A 20,759-nucleotide genomic window follows, 5' to 3' on the forward strand; every position below is an offset into this window, starting at 1 on the left:
ATGTTGTTGGTTGGCTCTGTGGCATAGCAGGTAAAGCCTCCACCTGCAGTGCCAGCATCCCATACGGGCACCTGTTCAAGTCCCGGTTGCTCTACTTCAGATCCTGCTCCCTGTTGGTGTGTTTGGGAAAGCAGTGGAAGATGACCCAAGTACTTGGGCCCCTGCACCCATGTGAGAGACTCAGAAGAAGCTTTCGGCTTCTGGCTTTGGATGAGTCCAGCTCATTCAGCCCAGCTATTGTGGCCATTTGGGGAGTGAATCAGCAGATGGAAGATTCTCTCTCTCTCTGCCTTTCAAATGAATAAATCTTTAAAGAAAAAATACCATATATATATATATACACATATATATTTGAATGGTAGAGTGACAGGGAAACACACATACACACACACACACACACACACACACGGAGATCAATCTTCCATCTGCTGGGTCACTTCCCAAATGCCCACAACAGCCAGGGCTAGGCCATGCAGAAGCCAGGACCAGGAACTCCATCTAGGTCTCCCAAATTGGTGGCAAAGACCCAATACTTGAGCCATCATGTGCTGCCTTCCAGGGTGTGCATTAGTAGGAAACTGGATGAGAAATGAGAGTAGCCAGGACTCAAATCAGCACTCCAATATGCAATGTGGATGTCCCAAGAGGCAGCTTAACCTGTACCACCACACCCACCCCTTCTGCATGGTTTTCAAGACTGTCTATAATGTGGTCCTTCATCTAGCTTTAGTTACCATGAATAGTAATAATAACACTCACTTTATTCAGTGTTTTTGACGTGCTAGGCACTGTGCTGAATGCTTTGTTAAAGGTATTATACTTCATTCTTACACAACACATTGAGGTTGTAAGCATAGTTTACAGTGAGGAAACTAAGGCCCAAATCAATTACATAGCTGTCCAATGGGAGGCAAAAATGGTGCCTTGCCCCAGGCCAGCAGTTCATCTGATTCTCCCTCCCACCTGCTGGTCTCAAATTCACACCTTTCTAGCCTCTGCATCTGTACCGCCCTCTCAGCAAACCAAGTTGTGCTCTGGGAAATGTCTTCCTGGAGATAAGAAAATATTTTTCTTGCTTTCTAAAGTTGAAAATACAAAAAGTTATAAGGCAAAAAAGGAAACTCTCTGGGTATCCCAACTTCCCAGGTTATTTTTCCTCTAAGCGTAACTAAAAATATGTAGATTTTAAAAATAAGAATCATTCTGTTAGTACCATTTTGTAATACAGTTTTGACCCAGAAACACAGGCTTTCTGAAGTCTTAATGTTCTTCCATATGTATTGGTTTCCTCTCTAAGGAGATTTTAAACCTAGGTCAGGTTTTATATAATATCTATATGCCTCAGAATGTGATTGTGTCCATGGCATCCAGTAAACCCTTGAATATCAGAAAAAAAAAATGTCAATTTCAACAAATATTTTTTTTTTTTATATTTTTTTTTTTTTTTGACAGGCAGAGTGGACAGTGAGAGAGAGAGACAGAGAGAAAGGTCTTCCTTTGCCGTTGGTTCACCCTCCAATGGCCGCCGCGGCCGGCGCGATGCGGCCGGCGCACCGCGCTGATCCGATGGCAGGAGCCAGGAGCCAGGTGCTTTTCCTGGTCTCCCATGGGGTGCAGGGCCCAAGCACCTGGGCCATCCTCCACTGCACTCCCTGGCCACAGCAGAGGGCTGGCCTGGAAGAGGGGCAACCGGGACAGAATCCGGCGCCCCGACCGGGACTAGAACCCGGTGTGCCGGCGCCGCTAGGCGGAGGATTAGCCTAGTGAGCCGCGGCGCCGGCCCAATTTCAACAAATATTGAGTGGCAGTAGGCATCTCTGATCTCTTAGATAACACAATGGAAGTGAGAGCTGGACAGACCCACTGGGACAACGTGCTGCACTCAGAGACAGAAGTCATGGGTGGTTTAGTGTACAAATGTAAGGCAATCCTTTAAGGAAAGCTCAGTCAGCCTGGTCTTCCCAACTGTCCAGGTGAGAAATTTGCTTGCTTGCCATACTGACTCCTTCACCTCTCCCAGGACTGTGTGAGAACCACATATGATCATGTTCATATGATGCCATACACACAGGAGCATTCTATAAAACAGAGAAGTATCTTAGCGTTCCTTTTTCTAACCTTGCTATCCTGGGTGAAACATGCACTAATATGCTGACAGTTAGTCCTCAGCCATGATCAGATGTACTTCTCACTAACATGATCAAAGCATCCAGACTCCAAGTTATTAGCATGTGTATTAGCTTTTTTTTTTTTTTAACTTTTATTTAATGAATATACGTTTCCAAAGTACGAATAATGGATTACTATGGCTTCCCCCCCATACCGTCCCTCCCACCCACAACCCTCCCCTTTCCCACTCCCTCTCCCCTTCCATTCACATCAAGATTCATTTTCGATTATCTTAATATACAGAAGATCAGCTTAGTATACATTAAGTAAGGATTTCAACAGTTTGCTCCCACACAGAAACATAAAGTGAAAAATAATAGATGATTTTTTTTTTTAATGATGATGAAATCAGATCAGACCTATTGTCATGTTTAATCCCAGTGAGAGTCAAGTTGGGAGTTGATAGTTTCTTTTTTTTTTTTTTTTTTTTTTTTTTTTTTTTTTTTTTTACAGAGGATCAGTTTAGTATGCATTAAGTAAAGATTTCAACAGTTTGCACCCCCATAGAAACACAAAGTGAAATATATTATTTGAGTACTCGTTATAGCATTAAATCTCAATGCACAGCACATTAAGGACAGAGATCCTACATGAGGAGTGAGTGCACAGTGACTCCTGTTGTTGACTTTACCAATTGACACTCCTGTCTATGGCATCAGTAATCTCCCTATGCTCCAGTCATGAGTTTCCAAGGCTATGGAAGCCCTCTGAGTTCTCCGACTCTTATCTTGTTTAGACAAGGTCATAGTCAAAGTGGAGGTTCTCTCCTCCCTTCAGAGAAAGGTACCTCCTTCTTTGAAGACCTGTTCTTTCCACTGAGATCTCACTCACAGAGATCTTTTGCCAGAGTGTCTTGGCTTTCCATGCCTGAAATACTCTCATGGGCTTTTCAGCCAGATCAGAATGCCTTTAGGGCTGATTCTGAGGCCAGAGTGCTATTTAGGACATCTGCCATTCTATGAGTCTGCTGAGTATCTCACTTCCCATGTTGGATCACTCTTTAATAATTATTTTCTATTTTTTATTTTTTAGCTGCTCCTAAAATTTTAACAATATTTACTTAACTTTTTAAAATTAGTGCTCACTACTAGTCATTAGTTCCTTAAGCCATGCCTTTCTTCTTCAAATTTTTGAGTTCTTTACTTTGTGAATATTTCCAAATAATGGTTTTGGAAAAAAAATACAGGGGTGGGAAAACTTAACTCTTTAATAGCTGGACACTGATTATTTTTCTGCTGTCATTACAATAGAGTTGCCAGATAAAATACGATACCCAGTGAATTTCAGATAAACAATGAAAAAGTTTTAGTATAAGTATGACCCAGGCAATATTTGGAACATATTTATATTAAAACAGAGTAATTATTTTTTCTGAAATTCAAATGTAAGTAGATGTCATGTCTGCTTTTATTTGCTCAGTCTAGAAACCCTTTGTACACACAGTTTGAATGAGTTTAGAATTCTTGGGTTAGAATATTTTCCTCTCAAAACTCTAAGAATGAGAAACTGTTATCTAACCATCATGTGAAGAGATTTTTGTTCTTTGAGCCACATTCTCCCTTTTTTATTCCTTATGAATGCTGTAGGAATCTTTATTTTATTTTTATATCATGAAATATTTTAGGGGGTCCAGCACTGTGGCACAACAGGTTAACGCCCTGGCCTGAAGCGCCAACATCCATATGGGCGCCAGTTCGAGACCCAGCTGCTCTACTTCCCATCCAGCTCTCTGCTATGGCCTGAGACAGCAGTAAAAGATGGCCCAAGTTCTTTGGCCCTGCATCTGCGTGGGAGACCTGGAAGAAGCTCCTGGCTTCAGCTCGGCGCAGCTTTGGCCATTGCAGCCAACTGGGGAGTGAACCATCAGATGGAAGACCTCTCTCTCTTTCTCTCTCTCTCCCTCTCTCTCTCTCTCTGCCTCTCCTCTGTCTGATATTTTAGGGGCTGGCATTGTGGTGCAGTGGGTTAAGCTGCTACCTGCAATACCAATTTGCCTATGAGTGCAGATCCCAGGATTCTAGTCCAGACTTCTCTGCTTCAAATCCAGCTCCCTGCTAATGTGCCTGGGAAGACATGAGAAGATGGCCCAGTTACTTGGGTACCTACCACCATGGGGGAGTTCCAGGCTCCTGGCTTTGGCCTGGCTAGCCCTGACCTTTTGTGAAAAACCGAATGGAAGATCTTCCTCTTTCGGCCTCTCCTTCTTTCTCTCTGTTACTCTGCCTTTCAAATAAAAAAAAATATTAAAAAATGGAGTATTGTAAAGGACAATAGGAATTTGAGTCCTTTTAAGCAAGATTCTTATAAGCTTTCAGGATTCCTAGAATGAAATCACATATCTGGAAGCCAATCTTCCTGACTTAAACTTTACTACTCTCAACTTCTGTTTGAGTATGAGCTTTTGACGGTGTCAGTTGTGTGTTTCTGAAACTGTAACCCACAGAGCTGTGAGAGGGAGTTAGAGAAATGTTGTCTAAAAGTTCAAATGAATGTATATGTGCTGAATGTTAGGCCCACATGCTCTGTAGATTCTTGTGTACAGTATGCGCATACTTCAAATATTTCTAGAAAGTAGAATTAAAAGGTAAGCTTATTTACCCTTTTTTTTTTTTTTTTGCTGTGCAAAAATTTTTGAATTCTATACATGTTCATATAGCTAAGTCAATGCACAATAAAGATAAACCCTGGGAACAATTCTGTGACATAAGGAACATGCTTGAGAATGAAGGAATGGACATTGGTTTCAAGGAAATGGGAGCTTAAAATAGGTCTTGATTCCTGGTATGGAGAATATGATGCAGGAAAAAATTTAATTAGGAAACATAAGCTTTTATCTATTCAGAAGCACAGTGAAACTCAGGTTTCATTTTGTCACCCTTGCTAAGAGGCCCGGGAGCATGAGAAAATAATTTTTCCCACTTTGCAATGAATGACAACGGGCCCTCCCCCTGCTGCTCAGAGGAGCCACATTCCAGCATTTGACAGAGACAAAAGGCCAGTGAGGGCTCCCTGGATTAGTGCCAGACAGCCTACTCCAAGACGGGGTGTGAAGGGTGACTGACTTCTGAGGCCCTCACTGCCACGAAGGGAATGCAATACCCTTTGAAGTGAGGTTGGATCCCTGAGTCAGAGTCCTAATTCCCAGCCTCAAGCTGTCTCTAAAAACAAATTACAGACCGACTTTGCGGGGCAGCTAAGGCCTGAGGTTCTTCCCCTCCGAAGAGTGAAAAACCATCATCCTTCACTCATTCCCGTTGTTCCCAACCCTTCATGACAGTAGCAGATATGTCAAGTAGCTCAATAGCTGCTGTGCATGAGAGTTTTCTTGACTGCTGGTATTTTAGCACAAGCTCATCTTCTTTAGAGCAATAGAAGAAAATATTCTTTCAATGATCCAGCCTTAGCTGTTAACCTCGGTTTGATTTGATTTCTAATTTGGCTCCCATATGCTTTACCTTCCTTCAACTGTTTGTCATTTCCTTCATCATGACAGTTTTATACCTCTCATGACATCTGATTTCCTGTGAGATCCTATTCTTTGTTTATTTATTTTAAAAGATTTGTTGGGGCCGGTGCTAAGCCTCTACCTGCAGCATCAGCATCCCATTTGGGCGCTGGAATGAGTCCCAGCTGCTCCTCTTTTGATCCAGGTCTCTGCTATGGCCTGGGAAAGCAGTAAAAGGTTGTCTAAGGGCTTGGGCCTCTGCTTTGTGTGAGACCCAGAAGAAGCTCCTGCCTCCAGGCTTCAAATTGGCTCAGCTCCTGCCATTGTGGCCATTTGGTATGTGAAACAAATGGAAGACTTTTATCTTGTTTCTCTCTCTGTGTGTGTCTGTTACTCTACCTCTCAAATTAATAAAGTCTTTTTTAAAAGGATTTACTCGTTTTATTTTATAGCTAGAGTTACAGAGAGAGAAGGAGAGACTCAGGGAAAAAGAGATCTTTCATCAGTTGGTTCATTCCCCAAAGGGCTGCAGTGGCCAGGGCTGGTAGCTTCATTTATGTCTTCTACATGGATGCAGGGGCCCAAGCACTTGGGTTATCCTCTACTGCCTTCCCAGGCGCATTAGCAGGGAGCTGGATTGGAAGTGAAGCAGCCGGGACGTAAACCAGCATCTATATGGGATGCTGTCATCACAGGCAGTGGCTTAACATGCTACACAGCAATGCCAGCCCTGCCTGAAATCCTATTCTTTAAGCTAAGCAACACCAATAGCAGCCAATCTCATGGTTTTCTAGAATTCTATCCTGGAGTTGTTTCCTTAACTTGAGCTTGAACTCAGTACTAACCTGGATGCTAACCCCGACATAGTGGTTGCCTCAATAGTTAAAAGATCCTGAGTCTCCCTCATAATTAAAGATCATGCAACTTCAAGAGCCCAGAGTATAAAGTTCTCCATGTCTAGTGCTGTATCACTACTCAACCTGATAAATGAAGATGAGGTCAAGCCCTTGGACAGTGCCATTGCTAATCTGTATATTTGAGTATGGGGAATGTCACACTTGGAGTTTTCAATAAGTGTGTGTGTGTGTGAGTGAAAGAGAAAAATAATAGTTTTGATCATTATGAATCTTAGAAATGAGTTACACTCATCCAGCTGTAGAACTGGATGGAACCCAGTGTGCCACCACATTTTTTCTTACCTTTCTCTAGAGGTTTGCCTTCATCATAACCACAGTCTGTGCTTTTTAAACCATTCATGGAAATTCCACAACTGTTTACTTGAATTAAGAGTTTTGGTTCTTATGAGACCCTGGAAAAGACATGAGGGGAGACACTGGTGTGTGCTTGCCAGAGATGTGTGGCTACATTCAGGAGAACTTAGCTGTCATGCTACAGGGCAAAGAGTCTCTTTCTGAGCCCTAGGGCTAAGTGTTGTGTGTGTGGAACACATCATCACTTAAAGTGACATTTTAGCATGCACTTCCAGGTCACGCTGGCCTCATTGCTCTGAGCCTGCTATCTTGAGAAGCATGGCCTCACTGTTGATGACACCATGAATATGTACGAAGGGAGGTCAAGCAGATGGCTCTGACAGTAAGAAGAGATGCAATTCATCTTTAATGGATTCAACTGCAGTTGCTCCAAGCAGGCACCCTAAAGTAACATAAACACACAGGATAAAATATGTATAGTTAGATTTAATAATTCCCTTCTTAAGCGGAATAAATAATTTGCCATCTGATTAGAATTGGGAAAGAATCTGTACCTTAGCACAGACTACTTTAGCATTGATTATTCTCTTTCTTCCTTTTCCACTCCCTAGGATTTATCCTGTTGGGTATAAAACACACAGGAATGGAAAATTGCCAAGCCAGGGGTTGTGTGTCCCTTTTTTTTTATTTTAGGATTCATGGTGTGTGGTACTGAAGATTCCTTCAAAGCTGAGAATGTGAATGAGTCTGGTGAAGTTAACTGTTGAATCTAGAACTTGAGAAGAGACAAAACTGGACAGACTGAGTGAGAGGAGATGGCCTGGTTATGTCCATACATCATCAAGTGTTAGAAAATCACAAAGTAACATGCTAATTTTCTTTTAAGATTTACTGACTTGAAAGTCAGAGTTACACAGAAGGAGAGACAGAGAGACAGATATCTTCTATCAGCTAGTTCACCCTCCAAATGTCTGCAACAGCTGGGGCTGGGCCAGACAGAAGCCAGGAGCCTGGAACTCCATTCAGGTCTCCCCATGGGTGAAAGGGACCCAAGCCAAGACTCATGTGGGATATCAGTGTCACATGTTGGGTCTTAACAGCTACAACACAATGCCAGCCCCACAAAGCACCATTCTGATAGAAGAGAAGGGTAGTTAAAGGAATACACTATGTAATAGCTGACATAAGAATGGGTAGGACATCTCATATACAAAGCACATTTTGGAAGCACCAAGCAGGTCTACAGTATTGGTTAAACATAGGAAGAAATTAAGATGCCTGGGCTCAGTTCTATAGCACAGAAAGAATGCCTACTGATGTGAGGAGAGCATCTGGCAGCAGATAGCAAGGTTCTGAAGTGACCTAAATACATCTGGGTAAGACTCCAAACATGCAAGGTGCATATTAGAAACATTAGGCAATAAATGACCAGATTGTAGACTCAGAGACCAGATAGAAAATATTTGAATCTTATGAAAAATGCCCAGACTTGGTATGCCCAGTCAAAGGAACAGAGCCTAATTACATGGAAACTGGGGAGGACCAGCATCAAGGTGATAACTATATCAATGGTGACAACATTAATAACCACGAAAAACCATAGCTAACATGAATGAAGGGTAAATAATCCTTGACAGACATGTTTTCATGGGAAAGCTTAGAACTAGATTAACTACATGGCTCAGGGTGGCACGGTGCTAGTGGCAGGTTTGGGATCCAAACCCAGTTTTATCTCACACTCAAGCTTGTGAGCTTTTCCTGTTTTGGGATGGCTCCTGATGGAAGTTCCTCCCCAGGGTATTGGGAGGGTGGGGACCAGAACCCACAGAAGAGACGGCACACAGGTACGTGTCAGATGCAGATCAATGCTCTTGCAAAATTAACATAAATAAATATCAAGCCTGGTTATGTAAAAAGGACTGCTACGTTAAGCGAAAAATGTCTAATCATTTCACATGTTCAACATTAACAAGGATCTTAAAGGAAATCTATTATCTTTTTTTTTTGTTTAATTTAGTTAGTTGAGAGGCAGCAAGACAAAGAAAGAGGGTGAAAGAGAAAGAGTGAAAGAAAGAGCGAACAAGCAAGGATGCCCATCCACTGGTTTATTACCCAAATGTCCACAGTGGCCAGGAATGGGTTGGGCCAAAGCCAGGGGAGTCACAAAGACTATCCAGTTGTCCCACATGAGTAACAGCAGCTCAATTACTTGGGCCATCACTGCTGCCTCCCTGGGTGTGCATTACCAGGAGGCTGGAGCCAGGGATCAGAGCCAGATATTGAACCCAGGCATACTGAGGTAAATACCTTACCTTACCGAGCACCTTAATGGATGTCCTAACTACTAGGCAAATATCCCACTCCCCATTACCTATTTTGAAGATGTAGGCAAAGCAATTAAAATACAAAATGATGTTTCTGGGAACCACATGATGGGATGGGAACTCTCATATGTCACTTGTTGTGGATTGAATTGTGCCCCTAAAAATGTATGTTGAACTTCTAACTCCTGTTCTGATGAATATGATCTTACTTATGTAAATAGCATTTGCTATTGTTTGGATGTGGTTTGACCCCTCAAAGATTCATGCATTGGTGGCTTGGTCATTGGGGATGAACTTTTGGAAGGGATTTTAGGATCCCAGTCCCTCCCTGAATTCTTGTCTCAAGATGGGATTTCTTCCTCTCACATGTGCCTCTGCCATGTTACCATTAAGCCCTTACCAGGGACCAAACCAAGGGGGCACCCCAGTCTTGGACTTTTAGCTTCTAATACTGTGAGCCAAATAAACATCTTTGGTTTATGAAGTTAGCCTGCCTCAGGTGTTTTGTTATAGTCACAAAAGATGGACTAATACAGGGCCTTTGCAGATTGCCATGGTGTAGATGTAGTTTGGAGGCCCATGCAATAAAGGCTTGGTTTGCAAATGGTGCCAATGGGAGGTCCTTAGGTCACTCAGAATATGCCTTGTGAAGTGGTTCTGAGATGGTTGATCTAAGTGCCTGAATATGGACCCAGAAACTCTCTGTTTCCTGGCTCCCTCACAAGAGCTGCCCCTTTGCCATCTACCACCCTCATTAGATGCCCTATCAATGAGGTCACCTGATCTTGGACTTGAACCTCCAAAATTGTGGGCAACATAAGCCTTTTCTCTTTATAAAGCTACTTGTCTCAGGTACTTCATTGTAGTAATGAAAAGCTGATTAATATTCAGATGTAATCAAGTCACAATATGATTGAATTAGGCCCTAAATCTGAGGACAGAAAGATTTGAAGACAGATTCATTGAGAAGATGGCCAGGAAAGACAGAGTCAGAGACTGGAGTCATGCTGCCACAAACCAAGGAACATTAAAGAACACTGGCAACCACTATAAGCCAGAAAAGGCAAGCAAAGACGTTCCCTAGAGCATCCAGAGGGTGTATGGCCATGCTGATACCTCGATCTGGGGTGTCTAGTCTCTAGAGAGGGTAATGTTTTGTTGTTTTAAGCCATCCAGATTGTGGTGATTTGTTACAGTACCTGTAAGAAACTAATGCACCATTGCCAAACTAGTTGTGGGTTGTTAAAATCTTCTTGAAAGCATTCCAACAAACTAAAACACTGGGACACGTATTGTGGTACAGCAGGTTCAGGTCCCGGCTAGTCTGCTAATGCATCCTGGGAGGCAGCAGATGATAGCTCAAGTTCTTGGGACTTTGCTGCCCAGTGGAAGACCTGGGTAGGATTCTTGGCTCCTAGTTTCAGCCTAGCCCAGGTCTGTTAGTGCAGGCATTTGGGAGAGTAAACAGGTAGATAGAATATTTCTTTATTCTTTGTCTCTCCCTGTCTCTCAGTCACTCTGCCTTTCAAATAAATAATGAATATTAAAAAATTAAGACCTTGAAAATTTCATATCCTTAGGATTCCTGTTTCTAGTAAAGTATCTAATATATTGTTCATAAGTTGAGAAACAGAAAAGCTTTATCCACAATTAATTGTTGCATTAAATATAATATTTTAGATGCCGGCACTGTGGCTCACTTGGTTAATCCTCCACCTGTGGGGCCAGCATCCCATATGGGCACCAAGTTCTAGTGCCAGCTGCTCCTCTTCCAGTCCAGCTCTCTGCTATGGCCCGGGAGGGCAGTGGAGGATGGCCCAGGTCCTTGGGCCCCTGCACCCGCATGGGAGACCAAGAAGAAGCACCTGGCTCCTAGCTTCGGATCGGCACAGTTCCAGCCGTAGCAGTCATTTTTGGGGTGAATCAACAGAAGGAAGACCTTTCTCTCTGTATCTCTCTCACTGTCTATAACTCTGTCAAATAAATAAAAAAAAATTTAAATATATAATATTTTAAAAAAGAAAACAGCCTAAACTGATAAGAAGTCTCTGACTTGCCCCAAGTGGTGGAGTTGGAAGCATACCAGGGGATTCCAATTCAATCCCATCGAGGTGGCATGTACCAATGCCATCTCACTGTTCTAGGTGATCAGTTTCAGTTCACAGTTGGTCATGGTGAAGGGACTGGGAGTCAAAGGGAGCACATAGACAAGTCTAGTACCTGCTAACGCTAACTGATGGAGTAAATAAAGGGGAGAGTGATCCAACATGGGAAGTGAGATACTCAGCAGACTCATAGAATGGCAGATGTCCTAAATAGCACTCTGGCCTCAGAATCAGCCCTAAAGGCATTCTGATCTGGCTGAAAAGCCCATGAGAGTATTTCAGGCATGGAAAGCCAAGACTCTCTGGCAAAAGATCTCTGCGAGTGAGATCTCAGTGGAAAGAACAGGTCTTCAAAGAAGGAGGTACCTTTCTCTGAAGGGAGGAGAGAACCTCCACTTTGACTATGACCTTGTCTAAACAAGATAAGAGTCGGAGAACTCAGAGGGCTTCCATAGCCTTGGAAACTCATGACTGGAGCATAGGGAGATTACTGATGCCATAGACAGGAGTGTCAATTGGTAAAGTCAACAACAGGAGTCACTGTGCACTTACTCCTCATGTAGGATCTCTATCCTTAATGTGCTGTACATTGAGATTTAATGCTATAACGAGTACTCAAACAATATATTTCACTTTGTGTTTCTATGGGGGTGCAAACTGTTGAAATCCTTACTTAATGCATACTAAACTGATCCTCTGTAAAAAAAAAAAAAAAAAAAAAAAGAAATTATCAATTCCCAACTTGACTCTCACTGGGATTAAACATAATAGGTCTGCTCTGATTTCATCATCATTTAAAAAAAAATCATCTATTATTTTTCACTTTATGTTTCTGTGTGGGAGCAAACTGTTGAAATCCATACTTAATGTATACTAAGCTGATCTTCTGTATATTAAGATAATCAAAAATGAATCTTGATGTGAATGGAAGGGGAGAGGGAGTGGGAAAGGGGAGGGTTGTGGGTGGGAGGGACGGTATGGGGGGGAAGCCATTGTAATCCATAAGTCGTACTTTGGAAAATTATATGCATTAAATAAAAGTTTAAAAAATAAAAAAAATAAAAAAAAGAAGTCTCTTTTATTATATATTGTGTGATATATCCATAAGAAAACATAATGGAATCATGAAGGCATTTAAAAGAAATTTTTGGTAACATGGGAAAATGTATGTTATAATGTTAAATGGAAAAAATGGGAAATAGAATATTCAATTCAATGTGATCATAACTCTGCTAAAATTGGTATGGGAAAAACTAGAAGAAAATATATCAAAAGATTAATGGTGATTATCTTTGAGCTTTGGGACTACGGGTGACATTTTTTTCTTTATGCCTTGGTATTTTGAAATGATCTAAAATGAGCATATAATACTTTTCATAATGAGAAAAAAGAACTTATAAAGAAAACTTGGAAGAACTTCTCTTAGAGGATTGATAAAGAAACATGTAGTTCAAAGTTGGCTCTGAAGAATGGAAACCTGTTATTATTCACACTGATGATGAAGTAGCCATAACTTTTTAATGTCAACATTGTAAATGATCCTTATGATTGCATAGAGGTTTTATAGTATTTCACAGGGCTTACAGTTTGTAAAACATATTACCCTCCCATCTATTATCTCATCTAATTTTTAAAACAAGTGTATCGGGGCCAGGGCTGCGGCGCAGTGGATTAAAGCCCTGGCCTGAAGCGCCGGCATCCCATATGGGCGCCGGTTCTAGTCCCAGCTGCTCCTTTTCCAATCCAGCTCTCTGCTATGTCCTGGGAAAGCAACAGAAGATGGCCCAGGCCCTTGGGTCCCTGCACCAGCATGGGAGACCTGGAAGAAGCTCCTGGCTCCTGGCTTCAGATCGGCGCAACTCTGGCCATTGCAGTCATCTGGGGAGTGAACCAGCAGATGGAAAACCTCTCTCTCTTTGTCTCTACCTCTCTCTGTAACTCTGTCTTTCAAATAAATAAAATAAATCTTTAAAATAATAAAACAAGTCTATCAAGAAAAGAAGTTGTTAACTTTATTGTCTAGAGAAGGATGCTGAATCCTGAGTTGCTGGTAAAAAATAGCAATAGACTAGGATTAGAGAACTGAGTACTTCAGGAGTCTCATGCTCTGCCCCGGACATAGCCAGGGCTCTGCCTCTCACCAGTGCAAGCTTCTTCCAGTCCTTCCACCCATGGGTTCCAGCTCCCTGATCTACAAATCAAGGAAGATGCACTTTAGATCTCTTCTAGCCCTAAAACCCTATGATGCAAAAACCTGTGAGGACTCACGAGATGGAAAATCGCCTTGGAAGTGTAACTTTTTGACCCTTCTGATTTCTTCTCAAAGATGAAACAATAGTGTAAATTCAAAATGTATTATCTCTCTCTTCACTTTTATCCCAAGCAGCAATCCCTGGGATATCCCTTTAATCTCTGTGAAAGGTAAAGCGAGCAGAGCTCCATGAACTTGGACCTCATCCTTTTCCACTTGACCCTTCCTCTTATGCACAGCGGCTCTGGAAACATCAACACTTTGATATGTAGTGGTTTATTAAAGGGTCTCAGTGACAGGATCCAGGACCGCCATGAAACAGGCACCTTAGCCTTCCTCAACAGCTGCTCTCCCTAGATGCTTGCCCCTTCTTTTCTATCTCTTGCTATCCAAATGGCAGGATCATAAAATTGAGAGACGAGGAGAACCTGACAGGTCGGCTCAGCTGCATCTCGAACTGGGGTTCAGAATTGCTCCTAAATCAGTTGGAGCTCTGTTCATCTGATAACCAATTCCGTGGCCAGAGGACAATGCATCAGAATATAAAGCAGGTGTTCACTTTCCATAGCCCATTTGCATTTCCGTATAAATTATAAAGGGCACTTTAATTCTATGTCCCAGTTTCCAGCAGCACAGGGATTGTAATGGATTCATTTGAAATTACATGAGCTCCAGCCACATCATTCTTGCTCAGCTTCACCAGCCTGCCTGGAGGGGGCCGAGGAAAGGAGTGCTGCCAATGAGGTTGCTCAATAGCCTCAGTGAAAGGCCTCCAGGGCCTCTCTAAAACCTTGGTATTCATTCATAAACATTTATTAACCACTTTCTAAGAGCAAGGCAAAATCCAGGGCCTTTCTCTCTCCCTCCCTTTTTTCTTTCATGGAGAAATGTTCTTTGCACCCCTACCTAGAGTATGACAGAAGCAATGGGGATACAGCGACAAATTGCAGACAGTCATTCCAAGGAGGAGCTTTCAGTCAGTGGGGGAGGTGTATGTGTAAATAAACACAAGGTGTCATGGGGAGGGGGAGACAATACCAACATTGGGTCAACTGCGTGTCACTTCCTGCCCTGGCTCCCGTTAGCCATGTGTGTGCTTGGGACAGGGCACATAAGTTCTCGGAGTTATTCCCTTATTCATAAACTGAAGATAATTATACTCCTGTCAAAGAATGAGCATATAGATGAAATAATATCACATATATAAGCATCTAATAGAAAACCTGGGTCATACTAGTTACACAATAAACAATTGGTTTTCCTCCTGCTCAGATAATTGCAGTGTAATATATGCTACATATTTATAAAGCATGCTGTATAATTATAATCATACCCAGGGTTGCAGATTCCTGGAGCAATAGAGGATCTACTAGGGTCTAAACCTCCATCCATTCAGGGTCACATGGGAAGGCAGTGATAGGTGAGCCGTAAGACTCTATTATCATGGGCTGTTGGAATTTGATGAGCTTCCAGCAGTATATCAGTCATATTTTTGCAACTGTAATGAAATACCTGAGGAAATTAATGTGATAAAGAGAAGAGGTCTATTTAACTCACAGTTTTGGAGGTTCAAGCTGAAGACCAGATGGTCACATTGGTTTAGTGTCTGGTAAGGGTGGCAGGTGGCAATAGTTGGAGCCTGAGCAGGGGACAGATCATATAGGCTGAGCCAGAAAGCAGAGAGTGGCTGGGTCCAAATAGGCCTTTATAAGCAACCCTCTCAAGAAATGCATTCTGAGGGCATACTCCCAATGTCCTAGACTCAGCCCCTAAATGCCATATTGGATTAAGTTTCCACCCTCTTAGTGTCGTTAACTTGTGACTTTGGGGTTTAAAGTTTTGCATGAGTTCTGGATAGAATAAACAGTGACTTCCTGGAGGAATTGGACTGAGGTCGGGGCCTCACAGTAAGACTCAAAAACAATTTCACTCACTAGGTGGTGTCCTTGAGGGACACTGAATAGGGAGAGTTAAAAATGTACAATTTTGGGATACTGGCTAGGGACTGGCAAGCAGGGAGGATTTAGAAGGCAGTGGTCAAACTGTCTTTTGGTCTCACCTCCTGAATTTGTCAGCTTCCTCTAGAGAGGGTGAGCTATAAGGAAGCAAGTTAAAGGAAAGACCTGAATCTCAAGAGATGCTACTTGAAACTCCCTTTTGTAGCCTAACAAGAATTAATATGAGTCACAAAAGAACATTGCATTCTCACACAAAGCATAGTTTTGAGCTGAGCAAACACCAGCGAGGTTAGGGGGTGCCTATCCAGGAGCCATGGCCAGGATGGTCAAGGCAGGAGACACAGAAAGACCATCTGCATATGAGAAGCAGCATCTATCTGTACAGTGGCCAGGGAACCATAGAACAAGCATTTAAATGACAGGGAAAGTCTGGCACCACGGCTCTCTTGGCTAATCCTCTGCCTGCAGCGCCAGCACCCCGGGTTCTTGTCCCGGTTGGGGCACCAGATTCTGTCCCGGTTGCTCCTCTTCCAGTCCAGCTCTCTGCTGTGTCCCAGGAGTGCAGTGGAGGATGGCTCAAGTGCTTGGACCCTGCACCTGCATGGAAGACCAGGAGAAAGCACCTGGCTCCTGACTTTGGATTGGCGCAGTGACGGCCGTGGCAGCCATTCGGGGGGTGAACCAACGGAAGGAAAACCTTTCTCTCTGTCTCTCTCTCTCATTGTCTAACTCTGCCTGTCAAAAAAAGAAAAGAAAAAAAAAAGACAGGGAAAGAGTAAATGCTCCAAAATAAAAAAGCTGAGGACTGCTTGAGGATATGTTGTGGACACATCAGGGATTTTTACAGACAAAAGGAAGGTATTTGAACTTAACAAGCCATTGTAATAGTTGTCATGGCTCCAGCCACTGCTGAGGACTGTGATCTCCAGCACATAACTCGTAGGACTGTAACTATGTGCTCAAGGTGAGAGAACCTGATATAAAAAAGCATATTGTTAAACCTAGGATTTATTTTTTTTATTTGAAAGTCAGGCTACACAAGGAGAGAGAGGTTGGGGAGAAATAGAGAGAGAGAAATCTTCCATCTGTTGGTGTACTTCCCAAATGGCCACAACAGCCAGGGCTTGGCCAGATGGAAGCCGGGAGATGGAAGCTTGCTCTGGGTCTTCCATGTGTGTGGCATTTGGGCCATCCTCTGCTGCCCTCCCAGGCACATCACCAGGGAGCTGGATTGGAAGTATAGTGGCTGAGACTCAAACTGGTGCCCATATGGGATGTCATTTTTGCAGGCAGTGACCCAACCTGTTTTCCTACAGCACCACCCCCAAAAGAAGCATTTTAAAGGCCATTCCAGGTCCTTTGAGTTAGCCTAACAATCAGAATCTCTGTTTTTGAGAGTGTGAATGTGAGACAGAACTGGCAGCTGGTGGAAGCCACAGATGTGGATAGACCCAGAGAGAAGCAGGCATAGGGGCGACAGCTGAGCTCTAGAATGGGACTCATCAACTTCAGCTGCAGATGGGGCAATAACACACCTTGGTCTCTAAGAGCTCTGTGAAGCAAATTCTAGCCTCAGTCTGCATTCTTTAGTCTTCTATGGGTTTGGTTCTTTGGATTGGAACATGGCTAAGAATCACAGTCATCAGTGCCATTATGTTCTGGCTTAGTTTTAAACAGCTCCCTATGCTCATCCCCTGTGACCCCGAATGCCCAGCACTGAGAACAAGAGGCCCTTTCTCTAATGATCCAGTCTTCCTTCACGTCTCTAGGAAAACCTGGGTTACCTCTGAAGGTTATAGATTTCTGGAGGAAAGGAGATCTGACTGCTTAAGGGATCAGGAAGATTACAAAGGTTTCCTTTACAATAAGCTGGCAAGAAATCTATCCATGAGTTATTTACTCCTGTAGAAACAACAATTGCTCGCATGACCCAATCACCACTTATGATACCCTCTCTTCAAACAGTGTTGCACTGGGGATTAAGTTTACAATACATGAACTTTGGGAGGTATGTTCAAACCATCAGAGAAGTGTGCTGTGCTGATTTAGTGGATTTAAGTGCTTACCAAAATATAAACAATATCATACAAGGTTTTATGAGACTTCTTAAAGCGTTTAAGGACTTAAACTCAATGGGGTGAAGGGGGTTGTATTCGCAGCAGAGACTCTAGGAAGTATGAGGACAGGTAGGTTTGAAAGTTCAAGTTGTGCACAGAAATAGTTGTCCTCTGTGTCTTGGGGCCATGATGGGCAGTGAGGCAGGGAAGATGGGTTGGCCTGGAAGCTACTCTAAGGTACACAGGCTTTATTGTGGTGCTGATGAGACTAGTGGTGATCTTCAGTCGGGGGAGTTACTTGACCAGTTTTCCACTTGATATGGTAGTTCTGACCACAGCAAGGGACACGGGTTGCTGGTGGCCCCATGCAGAAGGCAGGTAGCAAGACCATAAGAAAGTGAATGAAGTCATTCAGGTAGAAGATGAGATCCCGAACCAAGGCCATAGCCCTGGAACAAGAAGAGGAAGATGGGAAGGTACTGAGAAAGTAGTGATGGCAGGGGTGAAGGAAAGGGAGGCAAGGAGTGGAGGATGATTCTAGATTTATGTTTAGGGCAACAGAAGCACAATGGTGGAATAAAGTGAAATAAACTTTTCAGGAAGAAGAACAGATCTTGAGGGGAAGGTTGATTTTAGTTTGGAAAACTGAGTTTGAGATGTTTCTAGGACACTGCAATGCAATTGGTGATAAAAGTAGAAAACGCCATCCTAGATTTCAGGAGAAAGCCAAGCTGGAGATACGGATTTGGGAGTCATTGATGTGTATGTGGCTTAAGTTCTGGGAAAACATGAAATCATCAGAGAACAGTACTGTGATAGTGGTAGGAAAAGAGGTCCTAAGCTAAAATTAACAAAGATTCATATGCGAGATTGTGGTGAAGAACAACAATATTTCTACATGAGCTTCATGGGGTTAAGCCTTTTACCCTGTGCTTTATTTTTAATTCTTATTTTTTTAATTTATTTTATTTATAAAAGCAGAGTACAAAGAGAGGGAGAGAGAGAAAAAAAATATTCCATTTTCTGGTTTAGGGCCAGGCCAGACCAAAACCAGGGGCTTCTTCCAGGTCTCCCACATGTGTGCAGGGGCCCAAGCACTTGGGCCATCTGCTGCTGCTTTCCCATGCCCATTAGCAGGGAGCTTGATCAGAAGTGAAACCACCAGAGACATGAATTAGTGCCCATATGGGATGCTAGTGTCACAGGTGGCAGCTTTACATGCTATACCACAATGCTGACTCCCTGTTCTGTAGCTTCAGAAACTTGACTTTATTAGTACACTCAAGGGATGAGCTGACTCTTTTAACACTAGGGTCTGATTCTTGCAACCAAACTGTTAAGAATATACTTCCCAAACTAAAACAGGGCTCTATTAATTCACAAGAATTGCTAAGTATTACAAAAGTAATTAAGTAGTGATTGAAGAACATAAGTTCCAAATCATATGGCTTTGTGTGCTGTCCTGTTTCAAGGTGATGAAATCTCTGTTTAAAAACTAGAATTAGGAACAGGTGCTGTGAGCAGTTATACTGCTCTTGGGATGCTTGCAGCACATATTGGAATGCAGAAGTTCAAGTCCTGGCCCCTCTTTCAATCCAGCTTCCTGCTTATGTGCACCCTGGGAAGCAGCAAGTGATGATTTGAATACTACCCAGGTGGGAGACTAAGATGGAGTTCAGGGCTCCTGGCTTGGCTTGGCCCAGCTCCAGCTGTTGCAGGCATTTAGGGAGTTAATCAACAGATGGAGGATACCTCTCTCCAATTTTATCTTTTAACAAAACAAAAAATAAATAAAACTTAAAGAGTACAGTTAATATTAATGGTTTTCAATTGTATTGTCTACAGCATGTCTTGTATAATAGTGTAACTGGAAGTTCCCCAAAATAAGTGTGTTATAAATAAGTTTAGTAAAACTTGAATCCTTCTTTTGAATGTTCACAAAGTGTATTTGAGCTAAAAATGTTAAGAAGTTCTAGAGTAAAGCAGTGTGTCATGTTTTATCCATCATTTCCAAATCCCTTGAGCATGGAACTTTCTTACTTGTGATACTAGCCCTCCTTCTGCCCTGGCAAAATCTGTCTATTGGAGCTCCTCTTGGATATAGGTCATTAATTTTTTGAAAGTTCAGCAAGAAATGAAAGTAACAGATAAATTTATTTTAGTGCATGAATCATTTTAAAGATTTACTTACTTTTTATTTTAAAGTCAGAGTTACACAGAGAGAAGGAGAGGCAGAGAGAGAGAGCTTTTCCATCTGGTAGTTCACTCCCCGGTTGGCCACAACAGCCAGATCTACGGCAATCTGAAGCCAGGAGCCTGGAGTTTCTTCTGGGTCTCCCACGCGGGTGCAGGGACCCAAGCACTTGTGCCATCTTCTACTGATTTCCCAGGCCATAGCAGAGAGCTGGATTGGAAGTGGAGCAGCTGAGTCTTGAACAGGTACCCATATGGGTTGCCGGTACTACAGGCGGTGGCTTTACCCACTTTGCCGCAGCACCAGCCCCAGTGCATGCCATTTTTTAAAACATTCATGTATAGGGGCCAGTGCTGCGGCGTAGCGGGTAAAGCCAACAGCTGCAGTGCCGGCATCCCATATGGGCACTGGTTCAAGTTCTGGCTGCTCTACTTCTGATCCAACTCTGCTATGGCCTGGGAAAGCAGTAGAAGATGGCTCAAGCACTTAGGCCCCTGCACCCACATGGGAGACCCAGAAGAAGCTTCTGGCTCCTAGCTTCAGATCAGCCCAACTCTGGCTGTTGTGGCCATTTGGGTAGTGAATCAGTGGATGGAAGACCTTGCTCTCTCTCTCTCTCTTTGCCCCTGCCTCTCTATAACTCTGCCTTTCAAATAAATAAATAAATCTCTTTAAAAAAGAAAAGAAAATCACGTAAAAGTCATTTAAAAATTCATGAACAGTTTTTTAGAATATACATTGTCTATGAACTTTTTGAAGATCATTTTTTGTACAGATTTCAAGTTTTTATACCAAAATAACATATATGTGTGTGTATACACAAATACATAAACATGTGTGTGTGTGTGTGTATGTGTGTATGTGTGTGTGAGACTGAGAGCTCTGTACTCACACAGCTCCAATCAGCTTGTTTGTTCCCTAAATGCCTACAGTGGCTGGGCCCGGGCCCAGGGATGAAGCCGGAGTTGAGAATTCGCTCCAAGTCTCCTGTGTATGTAGCAGGAACCCTGCAATTTGAGCCTTCCAGATTCTGCATTAGCAGGAA

The 20,759-nt window shown here is 42.8% G+C and overlaps 1 long non-coding RNA gene across 8 annotated transcripts in view; it reads right to left on the bottom strand.

The window, feature by feature from the left end:
- Window positions 1–20,759, bottom strand: part of LOC138849694 (uncharacterized) — a 335,854-nt gene that overhangs the window by 280,307 nt on the left and 34,788 nt on the right. For 2 of the 8 annotated variants that reach the window (XR_016234178.1, XR_016234186.1), the window contains one exon: window positions 6,814–6,923. The exons of the other annotated variants lie outside the window; for them this stretch is intronic. This is a non-coding gene — a long non-coding RNA (uncharacterized LOC138849694). The remainder of the gene's footprint in view (window positions 1–6,813; window positions 6,924–20,759) is intronic. 8 annotated transcript variants of the gene reach the window in all.

This window comes from Oryctolagus cuniculus, chromosome 5, assembly GCF_051225735.1.
Source record: "Oryctolagus cuniculus isolate XC-2025 breed Fujian yellow rabbit chromosome 5, ASM5122573v1, whole genome shotgun sequence".
Lineage (NCBI taxonomy): Eukaryota > Metazoa > Chordata > Mammalia > Lagomorpha > Leporidae > Oryctolagus > Oryctolagus cuniculus.